At 44.6% G+C, this 13428-nt stretch overlaps 1 protein-coding gene across 2 annotated transcripts in view; it reads left to right on the forward strand.

Annotated features, from left to right (window-relative positions):
* LOC138582135 (zinc finger protein 282-like) overlaps positions 1–13428 on the forward strand; it is a 176157-nt gene that overhangs the window by 124959 nt on the left and 37770 nt on the right. The window lies entirely within an intron of this gene.

A 13428-nucleotide genomic window follows, 5' to 3' on the forward strand; every position in this document is an offset into this window, starting at 1 on the left:
ACTATGGTGCTCTATAACAAACAGAATAGTCAAAACAAAAAGCTTTAAACATGAGTACAGAGGGGATAAAATCTTATGTACTGATTCTGAATGGCTCAGCTGTCTGTTTCAGGAAGGAAAAGTGGATCTTAAAGTGTGAGTTTAAAATGTTTACCCCTTTGACCTTAACAAAGAGAACGGTCCCTGTTGCAATATCACACAACAGCATCTGTGTCGCAGTGCACCAATTAATAGCTTGGGGCCTGGGCATTTTCATGATATCTGCATATGGTTTGAGATTGTTGGGCGTTGAGGTGGCAAAGCATTGTGTGCAGGGATCATCATGAGGCGAGTGCAGCATTGTGGCAGGGGTATCAGGATCCTTATGGCAGTGTGCTGAGCAGTGTTTTTTATCGCATTTCTTGATGGCATCAAGTGTGGTGGTGTGGGGCTTTGTTGCTGTTCTGTGTTGTGTGCCCTTTGTCAATTTCGCCACCTCTATGAGAGGTGGGTTTAGAAAGGAATTTGATTGGAGTCAATTCTAAGTTTCTGCCATGCTGATCTTTTTCCCTCTTCTTTAGGCACCTGTGTGATGTAGCATCCTGATCCTATTGGCCGATGTCCTCTTCCTTTCATATGGCCATTTAGAATATAAAAAGAACCAGTGACAGGATGGAGGTTCATTGTTGGTTGCTTCTCTTCTTGGCTCTGAAGCTCAACTTAGACCCCATCCATTGTCCTCGTTATCTAACTAGTTCTACTACCTTTTCTCAAGGTGGTGCTCTACGAACTCAATCTTCATTGTGTGCCCTTAAAGCAGCGGCTGAGACACGCATGTTATGTTATGTTAATAAGTATTTATACTGCACCCATCCCCACCTTAGTGGTCTTATGGCACCAAACCTTGTCAACATAGTGGCGTGATAAGAACAGCAGGAGTAGAATCTGGCGGATAATTTGACTGAACACATTTTGCGGCAAGACAAACTCCCGACGCTGATTCAGAGCCCAGATAGAGTTGAGGAATTAAGAGTGGTTTTACACCATATTCCATGGGAAGAGACTCAATCCCTGCCTTTTCTTCCCACCTACTCATCGGCTACCACCGAAGCAGGAACTGTCCCTAATCAGCAATCATTGCATCAGGGATCAGTTGAGCGTGAACAAAGGGACAAGAGATTGCTAATCTATTATCAAGGGCAAGAGGAGCAGGCTGTGCCTTTACGGTACAATATTTATTTGTTGGTGGAGGGGAGCAATCAATTGCTATTTGCTTCAGGGGAAGTGTTGCCGATTTCTGGCTCCTCTACCCCACATCTAACATCTACACAGGAGAATAACCTGTCTGCGACCCCCCACCCTCTTTCCAGAATCTCTGGAGAGTTTGGCTGAATCGTCAATCTCTTCTGTCCAACCCACACCAAGACGTTTGTTTGGTCTGTCTGCGGGACCAACTGTAGCAATTGGCTCGGCTTTGTCGATCATGAACACTACTATTCTGACCATGTTGAAACTATATGAATCTTTGAACGTTAAAATCTCAAATCAAGCAGACCTGTTCTCACTGTTTAACTCAAACGTCTCTTATTGAAGGGCATCTGTCTGTTTCCTCACTGCCCATACCATTTACTCAGAGATGTACAATGGTTTTGAATAAATCGGTGATGACAGAGGAACTTATACAACTAGAGTCTTGTCCGCGAAAGGTCATGATATCTCAAGGTTCAACAGCCATGAATATATTAGATAACCATTTATTAGAATCCCTTTGCCTTTTAGCCTTCCAAATGAAATACAGCTGGAATCATCGATAGGTGCACTATCTCCCACAGGTGTCGCTCTTGTAGTAACTGATCCAAGTGAGCCACATCAGAATTTTGGCATATTCTCAAAAAGGAAGAACGGAATCCCTGAGACTAACCAGAGGGGAAAAAAAAACAGAAAATCCAAAAACTACATATAAACCATGTACTAGTGCCTCGAGATAACGTTTGAGGGCCCTAACCCTACCTAGGACCTATATCGGGTAAAGAGGTCACATGTTAACTAGCAAAAAGAAAGCCACCCCGAAACCACTACAGATCTCAAGCCCCAAAGCCAGTTAGAGCCTGTTAGAAGATTATTTGCTCATCAAGTCTGATCTTAATTTATCTATACAAGCAGAATTATTGGAGATCACCACCTATTTTGTTGAAGCAAATTAACCTAAGCTTGTACTAGTATCAAACTCACAGCCTGTACCCCAGGACCAGCACGCTCTTCCTACAACTCTTCATACTAAATCAAGAGTAGTCAAGCAAAGTTTGCAATCTGTGGAGCAGTTGAACTTGCAGACGATTACATTCAACAACCTGTGATTATGGAGCAGAGGAGATTACAACAGACACAAAGACATCAATCTTCCAACAAGCGTTTCCCTGACCAACAGTGGGGTCGATTATTAGATGTAGGTCCTATGATTTCGGGATCTAGAGAAGGGGAGGTTGGAAAAGGAACGGCTATCTGGTTTGCCAAAGACTTGCGGCCCTTTGCAGAAATATACCTCAACTCTTGACCAGGTCCTTTCACATAACCACCTTTGCACACTCCCAATATTAAAAAGTATATCTTTTACTAGAGCGGCTAGTGGACTCGAGTGATTATATTGCCTTGAATTGCGCAAATGTGTTGGGTTTATTTGATATTCTGCCTTGTCTAAGAGCAATTAAATCAAGGCACATTGCCTAGATTGAGTTCATAAATGACAAAGAACTGGACCGAGTCATTTTACATGTTCCATCAAGGGTAGTCAGCGAGACTGTACTGGAAGCAGGTCCTCAGCTTCGTCCCTTGGGAGGATATTTTTGAAATCGATAGGTGGATACTCTTATGGCCAGGAAAAAAACATATGAGCTTCCCAAACACCATCTATCAACTCTACTATTTTTTACCGTGATTTTTTAAATGAAAAAACCCATCAAAATGTTTTAAAATTATTTTTGGGGGGTTGCCCTCAACCACCCCCCCCCCCCCCCCCCCTCCACCCTCCCATTTTCTTTCATTTGTAATTTGTATTTATTCCCAAACACCCACATCCCATATATATAATTTACTAAACCCCCCCTAAAAAAAGAGAAGTTTTTTGGCGGAAAAAGAAATTGGCAGAAAATAATCCGCAAAAAAACATCCCGCGATGAAAGGATGTTGTAACGACCAGATGTACCCAATCTGCCACCATCTATTTACTATTTTGTCACAAGTAATGTTGTTATGCTTATAGCAGAAATACGAGTTGTTGCACAGAAAAACAGTTATCATGATCTAGTATTGACCGCATGGGAGATTACATTGCCAGTCCATCAGAGCAATTATTTTACTCCAGTAGTAGCCATTCCTTCAGGTAGAAATTGCTTTAGATGATCTGAGGATTTGCTGGTAGTTCTTAATAAGCACCTTACAGAGGCCTTTGACATCAGTGGGAGCTCTCCTAGCTGGTCACCTGACACTTTATTCAATATTTTGAACCTTTTTGTTGTTAAACAAACTAACGTGGTGAAGCAGCACTTTGGTCACAAACATGGGTTCAATGTAGTGGTTCAAGCAGAGAAAAGAAAGTTGACATCAGTTGTTAGAAATGCTGTGGCGCAGAACCCTTTTTTACGATAAAACAAAATAAGACTTCTAAAACAAAGTTTCAAGAATTGCCTTATAGGTCATAACTCATAAGTGCATATTGGCACAGAATGATGCAGAGCAAATGTTGGCGGCCTTGGCTGCCAAAAACTCCTCGGAGATCTGGGCCCTGCTTACAAAAGACTATGCAGAAATCTGCACTACAGGTTAATCCTATATAAATGAATACATTATTTTACAGAGCTGTTTAAACAGCCAATCACAGGCGTCCAGGTAATGTGAGGAACCCATCGTATCAAAAGGAAGACAGACGCAAAAGTTACGTTTGGAAAACCTTTATTGTTCTCGAAAAGGTGTTGGAACAATGGCTATCTTGCCCTGTGTCTAGTATGGGAGCACGCTCGACCATCAAATAATAAATAACACAGTCCTAATGTAGTCTATCAAAACAGATTGGCCTATGCTAACAAAACCTATTACCAGCCTTTAGTTTAATGTAACAAAATGTGTGTGGAAAATGTGTATGCACAAGGAATAGTGTTCAAGAAAGATTATGTCAGGGTGACTGAGCACTGTAGTTCCCTTTCCCATGTTTTCAGCACGGGACAAGGTGGCACACTCTGGCAAGAGGATACACTCTAGCTTCTTTGGCACAAGGGTGCAGCTCAGGACACAAGCCAGGGCCTTACACAACAATGGGCCTCATTACGAGGTAGGCGGTAAGGGATTACCGGCACCGGGTAAGGGCACCGGTGCCAGTAATCCCTTACTGCCCTACTACGAGGTCCCTTAGCGGGTCCCCTAACGCCTGGTTTTACCAGGCGTTATGGAGGGGACCCGATAAGGGACTTCAGAGCTAATAACGTTACTGCAATTTGCGGTACCGTTATTAGCACCTTCCCCCTTCCCATTGAGCCCTATGGGGGCTGAAATGGTTATGGGGAATGGCTTTTTCAATGGGGACTTACCGGTCCCGCAAATGTCAGAATAGACCGGTAAATCCCCATTGAACGGGACCAGACACCATGACCATAGCGCCATGACTACCTCCAACCTCGTAATGAGGCCCAATGTCTCTTTGCTCCCCAAAGTCTCTTGGTTGCAGGGTGCCTGGGTTACCTGAGTTACATACAAAAACAAAGGTTCCTTTTCTTCAGGAGTTCAAAGTTCACAAGTTTGTGGGTTCACCGCTTGTCATGGGTCTCCCTCAGCTTGGCTCGGACCCTTCCATACACAAGTTCACAATAGGTCTCCTTCAGTCGGGCTCGGACCTCTCCTTCCAAGTTGGTTAAATGGTTAAATCGAAGACTTCCGACTCTACAATGGATTTTACAAAGACCTTCGCAGGTACACTTGGTTTCAATTTAATTTACCTTCCTTCAGACAGTTCGCTTTCACACGTTTCTCTTGCTTGCACTGCTTTCTGGTACCTGTGGTTCTCTCTCCTCTTTCAACTTTCATAGGCTTCCCTCTGTCGGGCTCGAGCCTTTTTTAACATTCCGTTCAGCTTGCTTTTAAAGTTCAGATACATTTCCCAAAGATCTTCAACCGTGCGGTTAACTTTTCTTAACTTTTCTCAATAAACAAAGTGCATTTTGGTTCTTGTATTCCACAATGATAACCATTTGCCTTGTTAGATTTCCCCCTTTTCCAGACACAGTTCAATTCATTTACCTAACACAGGTCCCTGTGACGGAGGCTTTCGAAAATGCATCTTTTCCTCTTAAGCAGGACCACTCCGTTACTTTCTATCACTGAACAATGGTATTTCACAGTTCCTCAATTTCAACACAGACCGGCCTTCCATGAATCCCTCTCACTCACCGGCTGGGTTGATTTCTGCTTTCACGTCCTTGTTCTGGGAGCCAAGGGCGATGCCACATCGGTTGCTTCATCTCCCCAATTTGGTCGTTCACCTGCGATGGCCACCGGTATCTTTCCTGCTCAGGGGTCTCCCTCAGTCGGGTTCGGACCACCCTTCTTTTTACAGTGCCCACACGGGTCTCTCTCAGTGGGGCTCGGACCCCTCGTGATTTGCCAAATTTAAAGTCTTTGGACTTCAAGTCCCACACTGCACTTTTCCCTGTTGTGCTCCGACTTTGCTAGCTCCCCGAACGGCATTGCAGCGTTTTGGGAGCTGCAGGAGTTCAAAGGGATACTTGTTGAGGTCAGGTTCTCACCCTTGTCCCTGCCCCTCAAAGGTCAGGGCGTCCTGCTTTGCCCAGGGGAGGAGCTCTGGTGTGGGCACCGCCAGGTAACCCCAGCTGCCCCTGGTTTGGCTCCCTGGAGGTACAGTTCCGTCTCCACACGGCGCAGGCCCAGCAATCAGACAGTCCTTTTTCCTCCAGGCCTTTGAGGGTCTCTCCAGCTCAAATTCTCACCCTCTGGCTTCCGTGCAGCATCCCTAACTCGCTCACAGTGTGTCTGTGTGCCCTGCCTTTTATACTGAGTGGGAGGCTTAATAGGTCTCAGGTAATGCTGATTATCACGGGAGGCCTGACCTTGCCGGTTTCTATTAGTGGGACAGTCCATTCTTCACATGGGGCAGTCTGTCTTCTGTCGCTCAGTTTGGTATTGAGAAATCTTCAACCTCTCAGTACCTCTCTTCTACGTCTCAGTGGTTTTGGTAAAGAGAAGTGATGGGGGATTATGGGAGTTGTGTTCCTAGGTAATTCGGTGCAAATTGGGTGTAATGTTGTCACGTTGGCGAGGCAGGCGTATGTTTGTGGATAGATGGGTTCTTGTTTAACATCCCAAGAAGACTGTGGGGATGTTGGGTAGACGTGTACTGGAAAGGGGGGGAATACTGTGTCTCTCCCGAGGGCATTCCTCAGATAGTCTGCAAGGACCCCCTGCCCAGGTGATCCTCTTGTGCTTGTCCACCCCCAGGGTCTGTATCCAAGCGCAATGGCCCTCCCCTGGCCACCTGAACAAAGGACCCCTGGGGTCTGTCAGTGAGAACGCCCTCAGGTTTCTCACATTACCCTCTGCAGTATTGGAAAATGAATGGCTCCTCACTTTTGATAGAGAGGACATCTTATTGGTGATCACCAAGGCCAGCAATTCTCGTGCACCTGGCCCGCCGGCCTTTCGAATGTGGTGTTAAATACCTATCCGTTGGCCTGGGCTGAGATTCTTAAGTCCCTGTTTGGGAGGATCCTGGATTCTAGACGCATGCCATCATCTTGGAAGAGGTTAGTTGCCCTCCCAATCATCTTGGAAGAGGTTAGTTGTCCTCCCACTTCCACAAAAGGAGCAGGAGCTCCACACCCGCACTGCATGCTGCAGGAGCAGTAGCCCTTCTGCCGAGATGCCGAGGTAAGCTCTAGGCATATCAGCTGCCTATGAGCCCCTCTGAGCATCGCAGTTTCTAGCCCCTAAATTCGAATTTGAATTGAAGCTGAAGCACCGTGCCTGCACCATCCGTGCATCCACCCGTGCACCATCCATCCTTATTGAACCAGCCGTGAGCTAACATCACGATCGAAATTCGACTGATCTGCATATTCTAAGATGGCCGCCGCGGTAAGAGCATCCTGCGCTTGACTTTGCCCCCACCGTGTGCCTGACTATACTTTGGCTGCTGGAGCCACTGGATTGGCTGGCCACCCCATTTACCCTCGTAACGAATCGCCGGCAGACGAGAGCCGGCCAACGAGGTAAGGCCTAGAGAGAAGGCCATCCTCTGACTGAGCTGACCGAGCGTGGCCCGGCGTGCTGACGTGTTACGCTGTAAACCGGCAAAACCCCCTACTTACGAACCATAATATCGATCTCCATGGACCACTGCCAAAGATAACTTTATCCCGCCTTACTGATTGCAGATATGCCTAAACAGGAGATGTCTTGACCTGTACTGTCCTAGGAGCAACCTGATTGATTGCCCGTAATTATACATGCTGCTATAAACCCTCTTTGATTCCACATGCCGCTCACGCACACCTGATCACTAACCTAAATTTCTGCAATACCCTTTACTATGCTCCTGCTTACACCCTATAACGTTGAAAACTGGCTATGGTATTACTATAGGATGTACCTCAACGTCCTCATACCTCAATGATCCACGTATGCCTTGAGAACACCATTTATACAGTGTGCCATGTATTACAATTTATCCATGACCTGTTTGCTTATCCCCATATGTGTCATAATACGTTACTAGCTACGTCTAGACTATCTCATGCCGCTTCAGCCACATGTCCACACTCAAACTGGCATTTTAGTCCTGTTACCTTATGTAAGTTACCATAGAGTGTACTTTGCCTCACTGTTTTATACTACCTACACCTATGCAATGTGTAAAATGTGCTTAAACGACACAATGTACATACACGCATTTCATGTATTATATGTCTAATGTTACACTAGTCCATTTACCAACCTATTGCTAGGAGTCTATGCTACTACACCGCCTTTTGAGGCACGCAACATGCATCTGCCACTGCTTTACACTGTCCTATTGAGGACCCTCCTCTATATAATTGCCTCACAAGACGCTACTATGTCTCATTCACCACTCCCACCAGTCCATGCGCATGAACGCCCAAAACAGCCTGACATTAATAACAAACCTTGTAGTCTCCAACAGAGAAACCCCAAACTCTGTGCTAGACTCCCAAGAATATATGATCCCTTAACAAAACATCATATTCTCCTGCCAATCATACTGCCAAATCGTCAAGAGGCCCTCAGACTAACGCCAATACCCTATCATGCAAATCTACCAACTCCCAACACCCACTCCAGCTTAACAGCCGACTCTTCCGTGATCCTATCACACCCTTGAGAAGTCAACACAAGGCCCAGTTACCTTCGGCTCCTCCTACTCACACCGGCATAAAAGGAGCACTAATAAACGCCGATCAATGGTGGCCCACGCCGCAGAAATAGCCGACCTTCTTCAAACAGAAAATATAGACCTCCTTGCCATAACTGAATCTTGGCTTCACCCTGCAGCAGGCCCAGCAATTATGCTAGTCATCCCGGACGACTACACCCTCCTAAGATTAGATCATACCACTTCCCGCGGTGGAGGTCTCGCTATAATAGCTAAAACTAACTTAACACTAAGACTCTTTTTGCCACACAACACAGACTCCTGTGAATCCCTTACAGCCAAGCTAACAATCTCTAACACCCACACCATTTCCATTCACCTTATTTACTGCCCCCCAGGCCCACTGGGCTCCTTCGAGGAAGACCTAACAAATATCCTATCGGACAACCTCAAAAACTCCTCACAGTGCCTTATCCTCGGAGACTTTAACCTCGGTTATAGTGACCCTTTAGACTCCAATGCCTCACAGATTAACAACTCCCTAGAAGAACTAGGATTTGCCCAAATGATAACAGGTGCTACTCACATCAAAGGCAGGACCCTTGATTGTATTGCGGCGCATAATTGCCCAACCACTATCACCTCTATAATGCCACAGTCATGGTCCGACCATCACTTGATCTCCTTCTCCTTTGAGGCCACACCCCCCCCCTGCATGTTGATATCATAGCGCCAGCTGTTACTACCATAAATAAAAGAAACATTACGTCCGAGAGACTTATCCCTCTATTACTACCTACTCTGGATTCCATTCCAGACCACAAAGACCCATTTACTATATTAGGCGTCTATAACGAAGTGATGCTAACATCTCTTAATACCATAGCACCACTGAAAATCAGAAGAGCAAACCCCAAAAACATGTCAATACGTGATTCTCTCCTCATCTGAAAGCCATTAGACAAGAGAAACGTCAAAGTGAAAAAATCTGGAGACTAGATCCTTCCGATGCCAATAGGAACAACCTGAGCAAATTAGCCTCCCTCTACAAAAAAGAAATCATCTTAGCCAAACAAACCTCTTACAACCTCTGTATTTCTCAAGCCAAGTCAAATACTAAAGAGTTATTTGCTATCCTTAAAGAGATAGAATCTCCTATATAAGCCCCAGACTCTTGCCTCAAGGACAAAAACTGGCGCATCAGCATACAGAATGCCCTTGCCAACAAGATAACAACCCTCCAGGCTAACATTAACAACAAAAAAGACACCCTCCATTGTGCCATGAATATTAGCAAAACTGCTGCGTCAGTGCCTCAGATTGTCCTGCCTCCACCACCATCACTCACACCCTGCTTCAACTTTCACAAAGTATCTATCAAAGAAGTTGAAAAAGTTATCCTCACCCTTAAACCTTCCAATTGTCATGGCGACCCGTGCCCAGCGCAAATCATTAAAAATGCAGCTCGCAAACTTTCCCCTTTTATCACCAAACTCATAAACGCTTCCTTCACCTCAGGTACCATCCCCAACAACCTGAAACAATCTTGGGTCCTCTCACTTCTTAAAAAACAAACTCTAGACCCATCCATACCAACTAACTACCGTCCCATTACCACAGTGCCATTTCTACTTAAAATTTTAGATAAAATAGCATATTTACAAATCCAACATCACCTAGAACAAAACCACCTTCTAGGAGTTCGTCAGTCAGGCTTCAGACCCTAACACGGAATGTAGACTGCGCTCATAGACCTTAAGGCACAAATAGACGCTCTAAGAGACGAGGGTAAGACCGCATTGATCTCTCAGCAGCATTCGATTTGGTGGACCACAAGATTCTCCGTAACCACCTGGACTCCGCAGCCCATTTCTCTCAAGAGGCAGTAGGCTGGATCCAATCCTTCCTCAACAACAGAACAATGCGTGTCTTCTCCTCTCTAGCAGCCGCCAACCCCATGCCCATTTCTTGCGGCATGCCCCAAGGCTCCTGTGTATCCCCCACTCTGTACAACATTTTTACAAAGCCCCTTTTTGAGGATCTAGATGGCCTGGGTATCACCTACACTAATTATGCTGATGATACTCAGATCCTCATCCCGTTGACGGGAGATTATAACAAGAATTTGGCCTTTGTGAACAGAGTGTACCTCATCATCCAGGCATGGATGGCATCTCAGGGTCTATGCCTGAATGATGACAAAACAGAACTCCTCATTGTTGCCACCTCATCCAACCTTAACAAATTAGGTCAGAACTATTCTACCTTCAAAATTGACAATAATAACATCACTGTGGCAAAGGAGGTCAAAACCATGGGTTTCTATCTAGACTCCACATTAACCTTCGCAAAACAATTAAATGCTATGGCCTCCGCTACCTCCTACACTTGCAAATTAATCAGTGCAGCCAAGCCCTTCCTCTCATCCAACAACTGTATTACACTAGCGAGAGCCCTGGTCCTGTCAAAACTGGACTATTGTAATGCCCTATACGTAGGTAGCAACAAATACATTACTGACAAGATCCAGATCCTACAAAATAACGCCCTAAGAGCAGGCCTAAGTCTTCCAAAGAAAGCCCACATTTCTGATCACAGAAGATCTGTCAATTGGCTATCCACGAAAGATAAAATTCTGCTCAAAACAGTCTCCTTGACTCATAAATGTCTTCACCAGTCCGCCCCACATTACCTTACAGCTAGATTTACGAGACAAACTTCCATCCGACCCTCGAGAAAGGTGAATGCCAACCTCCTACTAGTGTCTAGATTTAAATGCACTAAGTCTGGTGTAAGCAGCTTTCCAGTCAAAGCAGCACAACATTGGAATTCCCTCCCTCCTACCTTAATGGAAGACTTACCTTACCCACAATTCAGATCCAACCTTATCCATTGGATTAAGCAACATGACATCTGACATTATACCACACGCAAACCACTAGACCTATCCTTATATACATACTGTCATACACATACCTTCTATACATACCGTTCTTACTGACCCATAACACTACACTTTGTATTCAGTATGCTCTATAGCCCCTACAGCCCATAATGCATAATACACCCTTCTACTGCCTGCTCTTTGTATATAGTATTTACCCACTTTTTGTATATTTTTATTGATGCTTTATTTAATCATGATGATGTGCACAGCACTGTAACCAAAGCTGTACCACAACTTTGCGCTGTAATGCAACCTAAGCTTAACAACCCTCTTGATGCCTTTGCGTCCTTATACCTCTGGGTCTGGTGCGCACTACAAATAATAAAAACAAACAAACTAACAAACAAAACAAGAAGGGCGATCACTTGAATCAACAAAATTATAATTTGATTGCCCTTCTTGACACTATGGGGAAGATCTTTGCAGGCTTGACCCTGAGACACTTAATGTCCCGGGTTAGGGCATCTGGGTGCTTCTATAAATTCCAGTTGGGATTATTATTATAGCATGGTTGGGTACCTCCTTGAATGTGCGTGTCGTGGGCCTCATTAAAAAAAAAAAAGAGCCTTACTTGCTGGGCAGCCGATCTGCCTAGCCTTCATTGATTTTCAATTTTCATTTGACACTGTAGATGGCAATCTTTTATGGGGCACGCTCCAGGTATGAGTATGTCCTGTGCATTAGTTGGCTATCATTAAAGATCTATACAGTCAAACCTGTATGCAAATTCACCTACATCATGCCAGTCAGCTATCACAACCAATCCCTACTTTTCGGGGGCTAAAGCAGGGGTGTATTTTAGCCCTTTATTTAATCTGTTAATTGCTGACCTGGGCCATCATCTATGCAAGGCTTGCTCATTCCCCCCAAGACCTGGTGATGCTGCTATTCAATGGCTTCTTTATGCAGACAGTCTGGTCCTTTTTTGACCAGACACCAGTAGGTCTGCAAAGACAACTTGCCATGTTGGAACTGTATGCAAAAACCAATGGCTTCGAAATCGATACAGAAAAATCGGACATAATAACATATACGGGAGGTATTGAGCGTGCAAAAGTGGTCTTCAATTGGCATCTCCACCACTCCCTTCCACTCTTGGTGGTGAACGAGTATAGGCCTCTTGGGGTGTGCATAAATGATAACACTGAAACTCCTGATAGAAGCCACCTCTGTCAGAAGGCAAATGTTGCTGCTGCCCAGGGGCTGGTTATACATCGTAGGTTTGGACGATATTCAATGTATCCATTGTTACATTTTTATCACCAAAAGGTGGTACCAACCCTTGTAAATGGGGCAGAAAGTCAGTGGGACCATAAGGGCCTGAACTGGAACGTCATTGAGGGGATATTTTGGAAAAGGGTTCTTTCTCTCCCTCGAGGCGTCCCGATTCAGGTAGTCTGTTTTGAGCTGGACCTTTTATCACTCTCCATCATGGTAAAATGGAGGGCCTGGTCTTTCCATAGTGAGTGTTTACTGGGTTAATCGTAGTCAATATTGTCTCTTTTTGAAAATCCTTGCCAAGGAACCTGACAGGATTTTAGCAAAATGCAAGGAGGTATGTCTGGATTTGATGCATTTAGCTGATATTTCTTTATATACCTTACTTAATAATCCAGTCAAATCAAAGGAGAAACTGGTCTAATTATTGGCGGGACACAATTTTCCAATATATAAAACCTTTGAACATTTTGGTTCCAAGATACTTGGAAACATTTCCTAGTTCTCTTTTCCGTAATTGGTTCCTTAGATTGTGTCCACATCTTTTACCAACCAAGGAAGTACAAGGGAGAATAAATAAATGGCCTAAACAGCAAATACATTGTCAATTTTGTCTAAATGCAGATGCTTGAAACTTTGAGGCATTTGCTGCTTTATTGCCCTAATCTGTCAGTGAAAAGAATTTGGCATATGCTATGACATGAAATGATATTTTATTTCTATCGCACTCGTACACAAGTGTTTCAGAGCGCGACAAGGCAAGGGAGGGGAACAGGGGAGAAAAAAACAGCGATTTTATGAGTATGTTCTTTGATCATTTTAGATCCATTTCAGAGAAATGTGTATGGGCAGCTTTGTTTAGTGGGCAATATGTATTGTTAACCCTAGCGAT

Source organism: Ambystoma mexicanum, chromosome 3q, assembly GCF_040938575.1.
Source record: "Ambystoma mexicanum isolate Mex_15411 chromosome 3q, UKY_AmexF1_1, whole genome shotgun sequence".
Classification (NCBI taxonomy): Eukaryota; Metazoa; Chordata; class Amphibia; order Caudata; family Ambystomatidae; genus Ambystoma; species Ambystoma mexicanum.